The sequence below is a fragment of the Choloepus didactylus genome, chromosome 10 (genome assembly GCF_015220235.1).
Source record: "Choloepus didactylus isolate mChoDid1 chromosome 10, mChoDid1.pri, whole genome shotgun sequence".
NCBI lineage: Eukaryota > Metazoa > Chordata > Mammalia > Pilosa > Megalonychidae > Choloepus > Choloepus didactylus.
The window spans coordinates 33,761,795-33,781,545 of record NC_051316.1 but is presented as its reverse complement, the minus strand read 5'-3'; positions in this window follow the sequence as shown (position 1 = coordinate 33,781,545).

Here is a 19,751-nt window from a genome sequence, read left to right as displayed (position 1 = left end):
TTTTACCAACTTCCCTGCTCTTGGGAATTGTGACTTTGAAAGAAATTTGAACATGAACTTCTCTTTTTTTGGAGGATGCTGACAAATACCATCTTTACATATAAAGGCAGGTATTCATTCCAGACACAAAGGTAAGTCAAGTACTTGTTCATGATTTCATTGTGGGGCACAAGTAGTTATATGGAAAAAATAAGTAAATTCCTTGTGTGTGTGCAAGTTGCTCTCTTTATGCCACCATGATCCTCATAGCAAGAGTGATTTATGTTGGATTATATTTTCCATATTTTTTTCAAAGGAATAAATCACATGCTTCTATTACTAAGATAATATGCAGGCAGCTATGACCACCAATGAATGCTCTCTCAGCCACATCTTTTATATTGCACCAATTAAGCGCAAGGTGGGGAATGTTGGCAGGGGGATTTAAATGCTTCATCTAAAGGTCAACACCTAATGTTCAGGACAGCATTTATCCTGAACTGGACTGTGGAGTCAGCACTGGGTTTGAGCCCAGTTGCTGCTGGGGGACTTAAATATACAGTCCTCCAAATGAGAGCAGGTGGTGTCAAAGGAGCTATGCTGGTGTTCAAGATATGTCCTGAAATAGCTTTAAGCTTCTCCATGACCTCATTTTGCCACGCTGGCTTGCTTACGAGTATGTTTTCGGGTGGTGTTAATGTTCCAGCACTAGCCATTATAATTTATGGACTGACATAGTATCGTTAACACTGAACATGGATTGTACTCAGTAGCCAAGGCATAACTTTTTCCCTTCTGTATTTCCTGCAGCTGGCCAATGTTTTGTAACCAGGGCACCAACTCTGCAGCCAGCTGGTAACTTTAGATCTTTGATTGGACATGCAATTGGCATCACAGATATGGTTAAGCAAGGATAATATTAGAGTATGCGTGACAGTTTCAAGATTTCATCTTGTTAGACAGAACTAGTTTTAGCACAAGATAAAGCCGGATAACTGACTGTAGCAAGGTCTTATTTAATAAAAGCCTTTGATGTAAGGTCAAAGTAACTGTGACTATTTATTTAGCCTTTGAATAGATGAACGCGTTAGCAATTTTTTAAACTAAATTTTTGTTTTTTATTAAAGTAAGCCATACATATGGTCTTTTTATAAAGGTTAATAATGTTATAAGGTTTATAAAGAAAAACAGCAGACCTTTGATCTCCTCTACCCTAAGTCTTGCTTCATAAGGGCAACCACTTTCCATTCTTTAGGGTGTTTCTTCTGTTTTGCCACCATATTTCTATGTAACACAATTACACTTATGTTTCCTAATTCTTTAGTTTTAGAAATTATACACTGAGTTCTTATTATGAAAGATAAAGATTTAACTCTATTAAACTCCATTTCTCCCACCACACATTCTTCCCCTCCTCCCATCCTCTTAGTGACAGTTCTTTGGTTAAGAGAATCAATAGTCCTTTTTTCTCACTGTGGTATCATTGATTCTCAAGGGGGCAGGAATAGTTATTCTTAATAGCATGTTTCAGGAGAAACCCTCAACTATGCATTGAGATTAGGTTAAGGGGTATGGTCCTGTCAAGGTGTTGCCCTGACACTGCTGTATAGAGAACGGACACACAAGCTGCTTCCTGGGTTTACATGGAATGCAGCAATGCCATAAAGACATGCCCTTACTGTACTTGCTAAGAGTTGGGTGAGTGGAGAAGAGGTATGGGGTAATTAGGACAGACTCTGTGGAAGAGATTTCATAGGCCTTGAGAGGAATTTTGAAAACTTATGGGAGCACTTTTTTGGTTTTCACAATGATTTGGGGGCATGAGTGATGTTAAATGGGTGGGGGTCAGAATTTCTAGATGCTGTGGCACAGCAAAGAACAGTCCTATATCCCAACTAACTTCAGAATGTCCTGCTGAAATCCTTTACATAGGTACTTTCATGTAAGTAAAAATTTCATTTATAAATACCCAAGCCTAGAACCTGTCTGCATTGTATGAAACAATTTTATTTTTTGCAGGGTTATATGCTGAATTTTCCAGGAATTCAGCTACCATGTTAATCAAGGGAGGGTTGTACTTTTTTATTTGAAGCTTTATTGTGCTACTGGGTTTAATAAGGTTGAAAATATCACTTATAGCTAAGCCCCAAAATGTATCTATGACTGCATTTCCTTTCTTAAACAAATCTTGTTTTTCTTAAATTAATAATTGCCTTATTTTTTCATTGATTTGTTTTCACTGTAACTATCATGGAACTGTAAAACTCATCTCAACATGGTTATCACATCAGAGAACCCATCAATTCTGTTTGTTTTCCTTTGTGAAACCCCCCTTGTTGCAATCTGATCTCTTTAATTCTAGGTTCTGCAACAGAGCTCTCATTCTGGGACTTCCATTTGTCATCATCCTGGGAGTTCTCGCACAGTTGGATCACCTGTTCCTATTCCCATGGCTTCCATTTTCTTAATTTACTCCCCCATTTTTGATGGAACTCATTCTCTAAATAGCTTTCTGAGGAAGAGGGTGATCTGATAAATTTCATGAGGCTGCATACATCTGAAAATATCTTTAATCCATCCTCACATTTGTTTGATAATCTGAATGGGCACAGAATTATAGGTTTGAAATAATTTTCCTTTACAATTTTGAAGGCATTGTTGTTGAAGTCCAATGTCAGCCTAGTTCCCAATTCTTTATGTTTTACTTCTCTCTCTCTCTCTTCTTCTCTCTCTAGAAGCTTTTGGACATTCTTTTTTTATTCCTGAGGTTCTGAAATTTTATTATGACATTCCTTGTTGTGGGTTTTTTCCTACATTGAGCTGAATATTCCATGGGATGTTTTTTTCAGAAAATTCTTATACTTCAGTCATTTTTGTGTATTATTTTTCTGATACTTTCTCCCTCTTATTTTCTCTATTTTCTTTTTTTTTTTTTAACCTGTAACTTCTATAATGATGATAGACCTCCCAAATTAATTTTCTAATACATGTCTATTTATGCATATATTTTACTTCTCTTTTTTAAAATTATATTTTGTGGGTAATTTCTTCAAATTTGTTTTAACAGAACCATTAAATGTTTTTCAGCTGTCCTCTAATTTCGCAAAACTCAGTCACATTTTCTTAAATTTTGCAGTTTTATATTACTATATTCTATTCTTACTCATAGATGTACTATATTCTCTTATTTTTCTTAAGATGTTCATTATACTTTTTTTCTGAATTTTTCTTATGTTCACTGCATTGTTCAAATTTCCTCTGAATTCCCATTTCCAGTTGGCTTGCTTTGGTCTCTGCCTCTTTCATGTTAGGGATATTCATCAAATACGGGTGATCTTTGACTATCCTTCATATGTATATTAATTTTCCTATTGCTACTATAACAAATTACACAAATGTAGTGGCTTAACAACAACAAAAATTTATTATCTTACAATTCTGGAGATCAGAAGTTCAAAATAAGTTTCAGTGGCCTAAAATCAAGGTGTTAGCAAAGTTAAGTTCCTTCTAGAAGCTTCAGGGGAAAATGTTTCCTTGTCTTTTCTAGATTTTAGAGGCCAAACACATTCCTTGACTTGTGGTCTTTTCCTCCATCTTCAAAGTGCATCATTCCAACCTCTGGTTCCATAGCCACAGTTCCTTTTTCTCATGTTGATTCTCCTGCCTCTTATAGGACCCTTCTGATTACCTTGGGCCCCCCTGGGTAATCCAAGATAATCTCCTGGTCTCGAGATCCTTAACTTAATCACATCTGAAAAGTCTCTTTTACCACATGAGGAAACATACTCATAGGTCTGATAATTACAACATGGACATCTTTGGGGGATCGTTACTCTGTCAACCATAGTACTTAAAAAAATTAGGCTCTGATTATAGATCAGAAGCTCTGTATCATGGCTGTGGCACTGCTGGGCCTCAGTTCCATTCATTGGGTGATAACCAAATGTTGGCTTTTATAGGCTTTGATCTCTTGGGCTGGTCATTTCTGTTACAGGGGAATCCTCCTGCCGGAGGGTTGTAAGCCAGGCTATCAGAATTCTTGGAAACATAAAGGTGAAAGGGGGTTGAGGAAGATGATCTCACCATTTAAAATGCAGGATTTTATTTATTCATCCTCTTTTCAGTACAGATGGTCACTCCAACCCTCAGCTTTGTTTGGCATCCTTGTGTCCTCTCTGATTGAATGGTCCTGGAGGCCAGGATGGATGCCGGGTACTGACTGGCTGAGGAGAGGATGGGATAAGAGGGTCTAACTGCTCCGGATACAGACCTAGTCCAGACCTGCCTTCAGACTTACCCATGCCCAGGCTTCAGAAGTACTTGGAGCCTTCAACTCCCAGGTCTCTCTGAGGTTCTGTAGTGCATGTTGTCTATTTTTTACTGGATATTTCCAATGTAGGCAACTATGTTGCAGCTTCTTAAAACAATCACTAATATTCTATCCACTTTTCAGTCATCAAAAATTTGTAATATCTTTAGTCTGCTCTTCTCCCCACTCCTGTTTCTCTTACCCTTGTGCATCTCTACTTTTTGTTTTTATTCCATTACTGTCATTGTAGAGGTTTTTTACCTGGGGACAGAGGTAAATCAGTGTGCTTAAGCTGTCATATTTAGCTGCAAATTCAAGAATTAGCAATCTTAAAAGGAGGAGCATATACTAACAAATAATAAGGGAGGCACAAAAGGTTGAACAATTCCTTTCTTTGGAGATTATGACTTAATGGTTACATTTTCATGTCCTTTCTTGCCTATTGTTTATTTCTTTCTCAAATTTTGAGTGTGAGTTTGGATCATCCTCTCCAAAAACAACTCTTTGACTCTCCCAGCCCATTCCATTTCCACTTTCATTCAATATCATGTTGTTTTATACTTAAATACTCTTTAATTGTTTCATAAGTGAACTTTGTCTATCTATACTAGATAAACTTCTTAAGGACAATGACACTGCCTAATGATCTCTTTGTCCCTGTGTCTATTTGTGGCTCACAGAAAGGTTTTAACTCAAAAGAATATGCATCCTCTGCTAGCTCCTGCCCTCCTGCTGCTAGGGGATTTGATTCTCAGTTTAATAATTCACCTATCCCCTCCTACCTATTAAAGGCAGTGGATGTTTCCAATTTTTGGTTTCCCAAAGCAAAACAGCAATCCTAACCATCTGCCACTAATCTAATAGGAATCAGATATCTTTTAACAAAAAGATGAATGGTTACCTCGAGAATAGTGTGTGCATATGCTGAAGAGAAGATTCCAGCTGTGGGTTCGGTAGACTATCAGGCCTTCCCCAGGCACTCTGTCTTCTGTCACTGTGTCCCAGGCCTGACAGGTTTGTCTGCTAGACTATGGAGGGCAGCCAAGAAAGGGAAATCAGAGGCAGGTACTCTGCTGGAGAGTGAACAAACAGGTCTGTAGTCTCTGACCCAGGCAACTCCAACCATGATTGTTTTGGTTTCATAATATCTGCAGATATTATGCTCAAAATGGTCCGTGACCATTAACGTATGATTCAGTGAGCACATGAGGCAATTTCTCCTCCAGTTGCCAACAAGCAGGGAGGAGGGGTGAAGTCACCTATTGATTGAACTTCAGGCAGCAGGTTATGACCGGCACTGGTGGGGATATTGAACCCTTGTGTGACATTCTGTTACTGGGAACTAGGGAGAGACTGAGGAGTTGAAGTTAAAGGTTACAAATGCTTACAAGGTTATGGTAATCCAGGGCAGAGGTCAAGGCAGATGTGTCTTCCCAAGCATTACAAATGGCAAGAAACAAAATGTTCAGGCATGTGGTTTGTGTGGATCTAAAAAGTCATTGAAACAGCCTTGTGGACTTGCACAATATTCTGGTTAACACCTACCAGAATGTTGGTCACACAAGCAGGAATAAGTAAGAGTGGTTTGTTTAAGTCTCAGTTCTTTGGGTACAACCGTGTAAGGTAGAGGTTAGCTGGAGAGAAGCAGATCTTATTCAGGCTCCATCCTAAAAGATTAGACATGCCCCTTGGGACCCCAGACTTGACTAAATTTGTCCTTTGCATCCAGATCAAGTTAATGATAACAAAGGGACTCCTATTTTGGATAATATAAGACAATAGTAATGGTTAGTTGAGAATCAGTGAACCACAAAGGAGTGAATTATATACACAAAGGAGTTCATGGAAGACTTGATTTTAGCAAATATATACAAACAAGAACCTACGAAGGATATAGAAAATGGTTTTGGTTTTAAATTCATCCCTATGATTAAGGGAGATGGTGAAATATCTAGTGAAAGCAGGTTAGGAACAGTGTTCCTTTCTTTGATCTGTTTAGATCTTCTCTTCTTTTTCCCTTTTTTGTGTTATTTGCTTATCTTTGCTGATGCCCCACAATGGTCTACATACTGCACCTGTTCATCATCAGTCAAGTTTGGTTGTTAAGCACTGAATCTTTATAATCTACCTGTGTCTATAGATGAATATTTCATTTAATAACATTTTTTTTTTAATTAAACACTCAGTGTTGAAATACTGGAAAACAAAGAACAGCCCAATGATCAAACAAAAACCATCATAATTTTCCTGCCCAGAAAAACATCCTTTTAACACAGTGGTGTATGTACTTCCCCTCCTGTGCATGTGCACATATTTCCATGTGTATTAAAAATATTGAAATCATGCTATTTCACAGCTTAGTATGTCCCCATATCAAAACTATTATTTAACATTATTATTTGAAGTGGTTGCACTATGTTTATTTGTATGAGATGCAATAATTTGGAATAATTAAACCATGCTGCTGAGACTTAAGGATGTTCCCATTTTTTGTTGTTGTTGTTTCTACAGCTTTTTCTATCTTTGTTCCTCTGTGCTGCTGCACAGCTTTGGGTAAAGCTGAAAACAAAGAGGTTCACACTCCTCTAATGTACAGACTGCAAAATATGCTGATTCCTAGGTACTGTGGCATACCTTTCCCTTCTTCCCTCCTCTTCCCTCCCCTCCCTGCCCTCCCCTCCCCTCTGCTCCCTTTCCTTCCCTCTCCTGCCATGAGGTAGTAGGAGGGCTATAAACACCTCTCAGGGTTCTTTTGGAAAGAATAAAACTCCTTTGGGTTTTAGCTAATAGTCTGCTCTGCACAGATATTGTTAGCTCTTGAATCACAGCCATCGGAAGACAACAGTTTGGTATTCAGTGATTTATAATCATTTCAAGTCCAGCCATGAGTAATGGTCAAATACTTAAAAAAATAACCTCCCTGGGCTGCCGAATTGTTCCTTCTACAGAGGATGATAGTGGAGACACAAGAAGAAGTCTACAAGATTTGAGGCATGGGGATACAGTAGAAGCAGATAGTGCAGTGCATAACCATCCCTGCCAGGATCTTTGCAAGTGAATTAATGCTTCTCATCTATGAAATGAGAATAATCATACCTAACCATAAGGTTTTTGTGGGGATTAAAATTGAAAATATACTCATTGCAACTTAGCACTGAATGTCTGGTTCAGAGTTTAATGGTAGCATTTTTGTGTTGTTCTGGTGAAGTTGCAGATGGGGAGAGACACTGTATGCTGAAGAGCATGGCCACATGGACTAAGCCAGGGGGAAAGGGATCCTTAAAATGGGTCTTCCTTGGTCTTTATTTGGCTAAACTCCTCCATACATCTTGGAACGAAAAGCTGTTTTTTGATTCCCCAATTTCCTCTGTTCTGAGAACCGAAATAATGCTGAGGATGAGAAAATAGTCACTAAGGACCTGAAGACTGAGTGTTCCATGAGGCCAAGGTTTGTTGGAGCTCTCCCAGGAAATTAATCTTCATTTGCCCTACTCCCCTACTCCCCCCCCTCCTAAACCGGTTTTACTTTGTTCTTAACAACAAAGGCTTTGTTTATGGACCAAGCAGCTCTGTGCATGGTCTTAACTGACTTGTTTAACCCTCACCTAAATTACTGTTCTTTGCAACCCAGGTGTTTCTAGTATTTGGGCAGGAAAAATTCTGAGCAACTGAGTCATAGCATATTGTCTTAAATGGATCCCATATTACTGATGAGATAGCTAGCTAGCAGAGAGTAGCATCATAACTAAGGTTATATTCCTGACCAGGGTCACCACATCTAATTATTTGTGTTACTAGAAAAATATTATATGTCTCAATATAAATCTAAGTGGTAACTTCAAATAACGTGTCAAGTCCCATAAAAGAAGCGTGAATATACTGAATGCAGTTATTATTCAAAGGGTCTTTTTAAGCTATGAAGAGTACATGTAGCACACAAAATAACAAACTATGTCATAAATTTGTCCTAGCTCAAATTAATATGCTTGCTATGACATATATTACTATTAATTCACAATTTTAAATTTAGATTCATTTGGAGGCATTATCTGAATGATCAAAAATGATTTAAAAAGCTATCAAAAGAACTTTGACCATTTTTTAAAATAAATTATTTTTTTCACTGTAGCAAGTAGAAGCATTTGAAATCATCGCAATTACCTTAAAGCTGCACTCAAATTTGAGATGTTGATCGGTTTCTTTTAAAAGAAACGCTGAGGCATCTAAATATTTCAAACGCTCTCCAAGGATTTTCACATTGAGCATTTTAAGAGCAGCAGACTTAAATCTGGCCCTTCTGTTCATTTTCTTCCTCTCTTCTCTCAGTAACTGTATGGACAGAATGGAATAAGAAAAGAAGTCACAGAAAGGCCCCTTAAGCAATAGGGGAAAATGGAATTGGGTAAGAACAGTCATAGCTCTTTGCTCTTGAGAGGTGGGAAATATTATATGTATGAAACATATATACATATACATATAAGTTATTATGTGGGTTGTATTGTACATATGTATGTATATATACATTTCTCAGCTTCAGATCTTTAGAAAGCCCATCTGGCAGAGCTGCTGCCTTTTTCAGATTTAATTGTCGTCTGGTGTTACACTGTTGCAGAAATTCTATAAGCAGATGTCATGGAAAAGTAAAGAAAGCATAACAGACAGATGAGTTAACGTTCCCTATTCCATCATTTTCTAGCTCCATGAATTTTGGATTATTAATCTATTTGAGCATCAATTTCTTCATCTATAAAATGGAAATCTTAATACCAACTCCTTAAGGTTGGGGTGAGGATTACGTGAGATAATAAATTAAAAATACTTAGCACAGAACCTGGTGCATGATAGAGAAGTGCTCAGAAGAGTAGTTATAATTATCTTTTCTATTTTTACTACTTCCTCTACCAATAATAGTATAAGTAAGTGGAACTTAACATGAAAAGTGCAAAGTGTTGACTAAAAGGAACTGACTCTATCATGGTTTAAGTATGTTCCTATGTTATTTAAGTTTCTTGAAACTATGCTTGCAGCATAATTACTGTTTGTTTATAAATATGTTTCTAATCTGGGCCCTAATTAAAAAAATTTTTTCCTAAGCAATTCTTCTTATTCATATTGGTAAGGAAAAGCACAGTCAATGTGGACAAGAGGAAAAAGAGCCAGACTTTTGGAGTTTAACCTTTTTAGCTTTGGCCTATAACCAGCCCTTGAGAAGTTTGTGAGAAAGACCAGGAAGGTTTTAAAAAAGATGGGTGGGTGGGAATGAAGAGGAGCTTTCCAGAAGTTGTCTAAGGTGGTTCCTGGAAACAATTGTAGTCTCTCTGGTTCTGAAGTTTATTAGAACACCACAAAATCCTTATTCCTACTTTGATCTTGACTTGGGGGAATATCATGCAATTGGCACCAAACTGATCAAGTCAAAGCTCTACTTCTCTACTTTGGAACATTTTTTTTTTTTAATTTGAAATTACTTTATTTATCACATGAAAAAACCATTTCCAAACAAAGCAAAGCAATGGGAAAAACAAATATCCTGAAATAACTTCATTCCTTCCAATATACTCCTGCCATACCAAAGGAAAATTAACGAACCATAGTCACACCTGAGCATTCCTGAATCATTAAAATCAGCCTCAAGAGGCGGGGCAAGATGGCGGAGTGGTGAGGAGCAGAATTTCGTCTCTCCCCTAGAGCAGCTGGCAATTACCCAAGAACTATATGAAACAGTGTTTTCGGGGTCTCCAGTAACCAGTCACACATTGGACACAAGTTTGGAATTGGAGGAAAAGCTGAGATCGCAGCGAACATTGCTTCAGTCAGCCACGCCCCCGACAGGATCAGAGTCACCAGGAGAACTAAAGGCTCCACACCTCCTTACACTGGTGGGGGAGCTGCGGGCTGGCCAGCGCCACCTGCTGGACAGGAGAGGAAAAGCACCAATTCTAAAGGCCTCATAGGAGGGTCTCATTCTCAGGAAAACTCCATACCCTCCCACTGAGACCTGGGCCTCACTAGACTGGGAAAATCTGACTAGGGTCGACCATATCTGAGGAGACCCACTCACAAAAAGGTTACATAGAGGCAGAGCAAGAAACAGAAAAAACAAGAGGGGAAAAATTCTGATCAACTAAATAGAACCTAAGTTAGAGGTCTAGAATAAGCTGAACTGAATAACAGAGGCCAGAAAACAAAGCCAACCAACAAGAAAACCACTAGGTAAAAGACAGAAAACAAGCTCCAAAATAAACTAATCAAGAGAATCAGATGCCTAGACAACTTAAGATAACAAGCCATACCAGGAAACACGAAAACATGGACCAGCCAAAGGAACAAACTAATAGCTCAGCTGAGACACAGGAGTGGAGGCAACTAATGCTAAATAAATTTGATGAAATGAAGGAAGATATAGCAAAAGAGCTGAAGGATATAAAGAAGACACTGGCTGACCATAAAGAAGAATTCATAAACTTAAAAAAACAAATGGCAGAACTCATGGGAATGAAGGCCACAATGGAGGAGATGAAAAACACAATGAAGGGACACAACAGTAGATTTGAACAGGCAGAAGAAAGGATCAGTGAACTGGAAGACAGGTCATTCGAATTCATACACACAAAAGAACAGATGGTGAAAAAAATGGAAAAATATGAGCAGGGTCTTAGGGAGCTGAGTGACAACATGAAACACACAAATATATGTGTTATGGGTATCCCAGAAGGAGAAGAGAGGGGAAAAGGGGCAGAAAGAGTAATAGAAGACATACTCACTGAAAATTTCCCAACTCTTATAAAAGACAGAAAATTAGAGATTCAAGAAGTACAACGTACCCCAAATAGAATAGATCCCAATACACCTACTCCAAGACACTTACTGGTCAGATTGTCCAACGTCAAAGACAAAGAGAGGATTCTGAAAGCAGCAAGAGAAAAGCGATCCATCACGTACAAGGGAAAGTCAATAAGACTATGTACAGATTTCTCTGCAGAAACCATGGAGGCAAGAAGAAAGTGGCATGATATATTTAAGATACTGAAAGAGAAAAACTGCCAACCAAGAATTCTATATCCAGCAAAACTTTCCTTCAAAAATGAGGGAGAGATTAAAACATTTTCAGACAAACAGACACTGAGAGAGTTTGTGAATAAGAGACTGGCACTACAAGAAATACTAAAAGGAGTGCTACAGGCTGACAGGAAAAGACAGGAGAGAGAGAGTTGGAGAAGAGTGCAGAAATGAAGATTATCAGGAAAGGTAAAAGGAGAGGAAAAAATAAGATATGACATATAAATTCCAAAAAACAAAATGGTAGTAGAAAGTACTGCCCTTACAGTAATAACACTAAATGTAAATGGATTAAACTCTCCAATAAAAAGACACAGACTGGCAGAATGGATTAAAAAACAGGACCCATCTATATGCTGTCTACAAGAAACTCACTTTAGACACAAGGACAAACATAGACTGAAAGTGAAAGGTTGGAAAAAGATATTTCATGCAAACAACAACCAGAAAAAAGCGGGAGTAGCTATATTAATATCAGACAAGTTAGACTTCAAAAGCGAAACAATTAAAAGAGACAAAGAAGGACACTATATATTAATAAAAGGGTCAATTCATCAAGAAAACATAACAGTCATAAATATTTATGCACCAAACCAGAATGCCCCAAAATTCATGAGGCAAACACTGCGATCACTGAAAGGAGAAATAGATACCTCTACAATAATAGTTGGAAACTTCAATACACCACTCTCATCAATGGATAGAACATCTAGACAGAGGATCACTAAAGAAACAGAGATGTTGAATTGTATGATAAATTAACTAGACTTGACAGACATTTATAGAACACTACATCCAACAACAGCAGGATACAATTTTTCTCAAGTGCTCATGGAACATTCTCTAGGATAGACCACATGTTGGGTCACAAAGCAAGTCTTAACAAATTTAAAAATATTGATATTATACAAAACACTCTCTCAGACCACAATGGAATGAAGTTGGAAATAAATAAAAGGCAGAAGGTCATAAAATTCACAAACATATGGGGGCTAAACAACACCCTCTTAGAAAACCAGTGGGTAAAGGAAGAAATTAGAAGAGAAATTAGTAAATACCTCGAGGCAAATGACAATGAAAACACAACTTATCAAAACTTATGGGATGCAGCAAAGGCGGTGCTGAGAGGGAAATTTATTGTCCTAAATGCCTATATTAAAAGAGAAGAGAGAGCAAAAATTGAAGAGTTAACTGCTCACCTGGAGGAATTAGAGAAAGAACAGCAAACTAACCCCAAAGCAAGCAGAAGGGAAGAAATAACAAAGATTAGAGCAGAAATAAATGCAATTGAGAACAGGAAAACAATAGAGAGAATCAACAAAACCAGAAGTTGGTTCTTTGAGAAAATCAATAAAATCGATGGACCACTGGCTAGGCTAACAAAAAAAAAAGAGAGAGCAGATGCAAATAAATGCAATCAGAAATGGGAAAGGAAATATAACTACTGACCCTGCAGAAATTAAGGAGATAATGAGAAGATACTATGAGCAACTATATGCTAATAAACTAGACAACTTAGATGAAATGGACAACTTCCTAGAAAAGCATAAACAACCAACATTAACTCAAGAAGAAATAGATGACCTCAACAAACCAATCACAAGTAAAGAGACTGAGTCAGTCATCAAAAAGCTCCCAAAAAGGAAAAGCCCAGGACCAGATGGTTTCACATGTGAATTCTACCAAGCATTCAAGAACGAATTAGTACCAATCCTGCTCAATCTCTTCAAAAAAATTGAAGAAGAGGGAAAGCTACCTAACTCTTTCTATGAAGCCATCATCACCCTAATACCAAAACCAGGCAAAGATACTACAAAAAAAGAAAATTATAGACCAATTTCTTTAATGAATATAGACGCGAAAATCCTCAACAAAATACTCGCAAATCGAATCCAGCAGCACATTAAAAGAATTATACACCACGACCAGGTGGGATTTATTCCAGGTATGCAAGGCTGGTTCAACACAAGAAAATCAATTAATATAATACACCACATCAATAAATCAAAGCAGAAGAACCACATGATCATCTCGATTGATGCAGAAAAGGCATTTGACAAAATTCAACATCCTTTCCTGATGAAAACACTTCAAAGGATAGGAATAGAAGGGAACTTTTTCAATATGATAAAGGCAATATATGAAAAACCCACAGCTAACATCACACTCAATGGGGAGAGACTGAAAGCTTTTCCTCTAAGATCAGGAACAAGACAGGGATGCCCACTATCACCATTGCTATTCAACATTGTGCTGGAAGTTCTAGCTAGAGCAATTAGGCAAGAAAAAGAAATAAAAGGCATCCAAATTGGAGAGGAAGAAGTAAAACTTTCACTATTTGCAGATGACATGATTCTATATGTAGGAAATCCAGAAAAATCTACAGCAAAGCTACTAGAACTAGTCAATGAGTACAGCAAAGTAGCAGGCTACAAGATCAACACGCAAAAATCTGTAGTGTTCCTATACACAAGTAATGTGCAACAAGAGGAGGAAATCAAGAAAAAAATCCCATTTACAATAGCAACCAAAAGAATCAAGTATTTAGGAATAAACTTAACCAAGGACACAAAAGACCTTTACACAGAAAACTATAAGAAACTGCAAAAAGAAATTGAACAAGACCTGAAAAAATGGAAGAACATACCATGTTCATGGATTGGAAGACTAAATATAGTTAAGATGGCAATTTTACCTAAACTGATTTACAGATTCAATGCAATACCAATTCAAATCCCAACAACTTACTTTACAGAAATAGAAAAACCAATAACTAAATTTATTTGGAAGGGTAAGGTGCCCCGAATAGCCAAAAATGTCTTGAGAAAGAGGAGTGAAGTGGGAGGTCTCACACTACCTGACTTTGAAGCATATAACAAAGCTACAGTGCTCAAAGCAGCATGGTACTGGCATAAGGACAGATATACTGATCAATGGAATCGAATTGAGTGTTCAGTAGTAGACCCTCACATCTATGGACAACTGATCTTTGATAAGGCAGTGAAGCCGAAGCAACTGGGAAAGAGCAGCCTGTTCAATAAATGGTGTTTGGAGAACTGGATATCCATTTCCAAAAGAATGAAAGAGGATGTCCATCTCACACCTTATACCAAAATTAACTCAAAGTGGATCAAAGACCTAAATATTAGCACCAAGACCATAAAACTCTTAGAAGAAAATGTAGGGCAATATCTTAAAGATCTTGTGAAAGGAGGTGGTTTCTTAGACCTCACACCCAAGGCACGAGCAACCAAAGAACAAATAGACAAATGGGATCTCCTCAAAATTAAACACTTTTGTACATCAAAGGACTTTGTCAGAAAAGTCAAAAGGCAACCTACATAATGGGAGATGATATTTGGAAACCACATATCAGATAAGGGTTTAATATCCCGAATATATAAAGGAATCCTGCATCTCAATAACAGAAAGACAAACAATCCAATTAAAAAATGGGCAAAAGACATGAACAGACATTTTTCTGAAGAGGAAATACAAATGGCTCAAAAGCATATGAAAAAATGCTCAACTTCACTGGCTATTAACGAAATGCAAATCAAAACCACAATGAGATATCATCTCACACCTACCAGAATGGCCATTATCCAAAAAACAGAAAATGACAAGTGCTGGAGAGGATGTGGAGAAAGAGGCACACTTATTCATTGTTGGTGGGAATGTAGAATGGTGCAACCACTCTGGAAGACAGTATGGAGGTTCCTCAGGAAGCTAAATATAGATTTGCCATATGACCCAGCTATTCCATTGCTGGGTATATACTCAGAGGAACTGAAACTTAAGACACAGACAGACATTTGTAAACCAATGTTTATTGCAGCATTATTCACAATTGCCAAGAGATGTAAACAGCCCAAATGTCCATCAAAGGACGAGTGGATAAACAAACTGTGGTATATACACATGATGGAATATTACGCAGCTGTAAGACAGAACAAAGACATGGATCATGTAATAATGTGGATGAACCTTGAGGACATTATGTTGAATGAAGTTAGCCAGAAACAAAAGGACAGATTCTGTATGGTCTCACTAATATGAACAGACATTAATGAACAAACTTTGGGAGTTAAAAGCTGACAACACAGGCGACCAGGAGATAGAAAGAGGGCAGAGATCAGCCATTTGATGCTGAAGGACTACAGAATGTTTAGGATTGATTGCATAGATCCAGAAATAGATAGCATAATACTGTGTGATGGTAGCACGGTATTGTAAGTACACTGAACAAAGATGTCTGTGAGTAAAGCTGAAAGAGGCGGGATAGGAGAATGTATGACACCAGAGGTAAAGATAGATGATAAAGACTGGGACTGTATAACGTGGCAAAAACTGGAGTGGCCAATGACTATTACTAAATATACAAATATAAAAATGTTTTTGCATGTGGGAAAGCAAATGAATGTCAACCATGTAGAAATTTGAAAAAGGGATGGTATTCAGGAAAAAACATAATCAAAGCAAACTGGAGTCTATGGTCAACAGTAACATTGTAATATACCTCCATTAAATGTAACAAAGGCAATACGCCAATGCTAAATGTATATGAGAGGGGGATATAGGGGAGGAATATGGGATTCTTGGTAGTGGTGTTATTTGCTGTCCTTAGTAGTATATTGTATTGTATGACATGTTATTTTTCTTTTTATCATTTTTTCTTATTGCTAAAAACAAAAAACAGAAAACAAAAAAAACAATTTTTCTTGTAGTAATAAGTATGTTCAAATGCTGATTGTGGTGATAAGTGTACAACTTTATGATGATACCATGAACAACTGATTGTACACTGTGGATAAATGTATGGTATGTGAATATAACTCTATAAAATTGTAGGAAAATATATATATAGGAGTAAAAGTGTTGGAGAAAACATGGTGAGAGGGACGATGCCTCACCAATATGGACTAACTACAATGTGTAAACTCAAAATTGAATCTTAGAACATAGCCTAACATGGACACAATAATTGTAATAGTCCCTAGATTGTAAGCTCTTACAGCAGTTAACTCTATCCCTGAATTGTAAGGCCTATCTCTAAACTTTGAGATGCTGATCCCCTAGCATATGTTGTCACAAACATTGGGACTGGCGGTTTGATGTGCTGAGCCCTTGAGCATGGGACTTGCCCTTATGAAGCTCATTACCACAAAGGAGAGTCTAAACTTGTATGTAATGGTGCCTAAGAGTCTCCCCCTGAGTACCTCTTAGTTGCTCAGATGCGGCCCTCTCTCTCTCTAACTGAGCCATCTCGACAGGTGAACTCGCTGCCCTCCCCACTACGTGGGACCCGACTCCCAGGGGTGTAAATCTCCCCGGCAACGCAGAGTATGACTCCCGGGGATGAATGTGGACCCGGCATCGTGGGACTGAGAGTATCTTCTTGACCAAAAGGGGGATGCAAAATGAGACGAAATAGTTTCAGTGGCTGAGAGATTCCAAATGGAGTCGAGAGGTCACTCTGGTGGACATTCTTATGCACTATATAGATAACACCTCTTAGGCTTTAATGTATTGGAATAGCTAGAAGTAAATACCTGAAACTACCAAACTCCAACCCAGCAGTCTGGACTCCTGAAGACAATTATATAATAATGTAGATTACAAGGGGTGACAGTGTGATTGTGAAGACCTTGTGGATCACACCCCCTTTATCTAGTGTATGGATGAGTGGAGGAATGGGGATAAAAACTAAAGGACAAATGGGGTGGGATGGGGGGATGATTTGTGTGTTTTTTTTCACTTTTATTTTTTATTCTTGTTCTGGTTCTTTCTGATGTAAGGAGAATGTTCAGAGACAGATTGTGGTGATGAACACATAACTATGTTATCATACTGTGGACAGTGGATTATATATCATGGATGATTGTATGGTGTGTGAATGTATTTCAATAAAACTGAATTTAATAAAAAAAAAAGAAATTAACAACAACAACAAAAAAATCAGCCTCAATATCTTGTCTGTTCTTATTAGATTATCATTCCCCCTTCATTAGCTGCTGTCTAGCTCTAGGTCCCCTATATTCTGCAATATAAGACACTTATTTTACATTTTTCATAGAATTCACATTAGTGGTAACATTTTGTGGACAGGTGAGAGACAGTGGGAGAGAGGAACGATTAGATGGCATATATCTCTTTTTAGAGTGTGATATCAACCAGATGTTAGAAAGAAAATACATTACACATCCCTGCATTACCAGTCAATGTCCATAATTATAAGAGCTTCAGGAATCTGGTGTTCTGTTTGACTTCAAACATGTAAGAAGCTCAAGTCATTCAACCTGGTATAATGTTTTCTGAGGATTTGGTGAGATGATTTTCTTTCCTCAGATATTTAATTGAACCAGTTATGGGTAATGAGTCTGCTCCTTCACAACCCACAAGTGGTTATCACACTAAGTTATCCTTAATCGTAAGTTATATGTCATCTTTGGCCTTCTGCACAGGCAGAGGGATTTAATAGGACATTCCATGAAACACTAGTCCTCAAAATTCTTGACCATTTCAGGCTGCTTTTCAGGGAACTTCACTCAGGCCCTCTGCTAATATAAATATTCGTTAGAAGATTTGGGAGAGTTTGCAGTCTTTTGGTCTATGGTTAAACTATTATTTTAACCCTTCCTTTTCCCAAATACCATTGAAGGCATAATTTTAATTCATTCGATTCATTTTACTTGTTTTCTTAAAGATATCACCACTTTACTGGGAAAGTAAATCAAATAAAATGATGCAAAGCACAACACAACTCAGCAAGAACAAAAAAACAGTGAGTAACCCATTGGCCTACTTTTGAGGTGTGACTTATTAATTTAATTTTTATCTCAGGAAAAGGCTTCAGCACCAGTGCCCGGGTATACAGAGTTCTGTAAAAGCCCTAGGCTTGCCATGAGCAGGATTTTTTCTTTTAAAAAGGAAAGGAAGATTACAGGAAAGAATACCAGTTAGAGAAAAGAATAGTTGGAGAATTCTTTAAAGAGAATTTACATATGAATTAAGGATGTTATTTAGGTGTAAGTATTTCAGCTTCCCTAAAATGGAAATGAATCCCAAAAGGGAATTATAATTTTTATAGATTGTGTTTTAGAGAATGTAAATGGGGAAAGGAAAGATGAAAAGGCTTATTCCTTTACAAATGTTCAAAGCTTGGATAGTAGACACACCAGGAGCAATTCTGTGTTTTGTTTTTCTACAGGTCATATATAGTGCAGTTTGGGATGCATAGTTTCTCTCCTGATGCTGTCGGTCCTGCTCCAAACCCTTATATCCCAGGTTGCTAGTCTCACATGGCTATGTATTAAAATTGCTTTATGTCACACAGTCCATGCTATTTAGAGAAAGATTTTCATTTTGGAACAAACTTGGAAAAAAAAACAAAGGAAAATATTTTTCTGAAAAGCAATTTGCTGTGCGAGGCTTTGACTGTACTCCCTGTGCAATTACTATAGATCATATGAGTTTGAAAATGAGCTCTCTTCCTTGCAGCCCACTCTCTGTTTGATTCTCTTGTGAAGTCATAAGCCTCTGTTTGCACAGTAAGTCTGTTGTCATGGAGATTAATATGATGTTACAAATTTGCTATTATTTATGACTTCATTGTAGGACGGACCAGAATGAGAAATTAATCTCTGATTTCTTCACCAATTATCTGGCAAGTCAGATGAGAACTGGTGAAAGCATTTCAGTTTTAAATTCTTAATTGGGAGGTGGGAGTGCTTTCACTGGTTAACAATACAAATGTTTAAGAAATAATAATTTTTAAAAACTGTTAAAATGAGTATTTTCAAAAAGAAGTTGAAACAAGTGAAACACTAGGATAAAATTTATATTCCATTTAGGCAAGCTCCTGCTTGAGAAACCTGGCATGTCAATGTCATTCTCTGAACAAGTTTCTCCTTGGTACTGCCATGTTTACTTTCTTTGCAAAGGAAAGCTAAACAGTGAGCACTCTGGTGCATAAGCCCCTCAACCACTGAGATATTGAATTCTGATCTTTAATAAACCAACATTGATTTACTTCTCTGCTTCTGTTTGCTTAGTTAAGCTCCATTGGCATAGGAAAAGGCACACATAATTTAATCAAATTGCTTTTTTTGATTTGAGTTTTTATTAGTGGAGCAAAGAAGGATCTAAGCATTCAGAATTTATTTTTACCAGTAAAATATCTATCTCCTTTCTTGGAAGAGAAGTTTGAAATTACAGTTAAATTCATCCCTCACTCGTGATATGTATAAACTTAAATAAAATACAACAGAAGATCTTATTTCCGAGTGTCAAATTTACTCTTTCTTTCTTGACATCATTGTTGACTATTGAAGAATCCAGTATAACATCTAAACAGGATTGAGCTTAGATATTTTCAGATTTCAGATGCAGATGATCAAGTTAA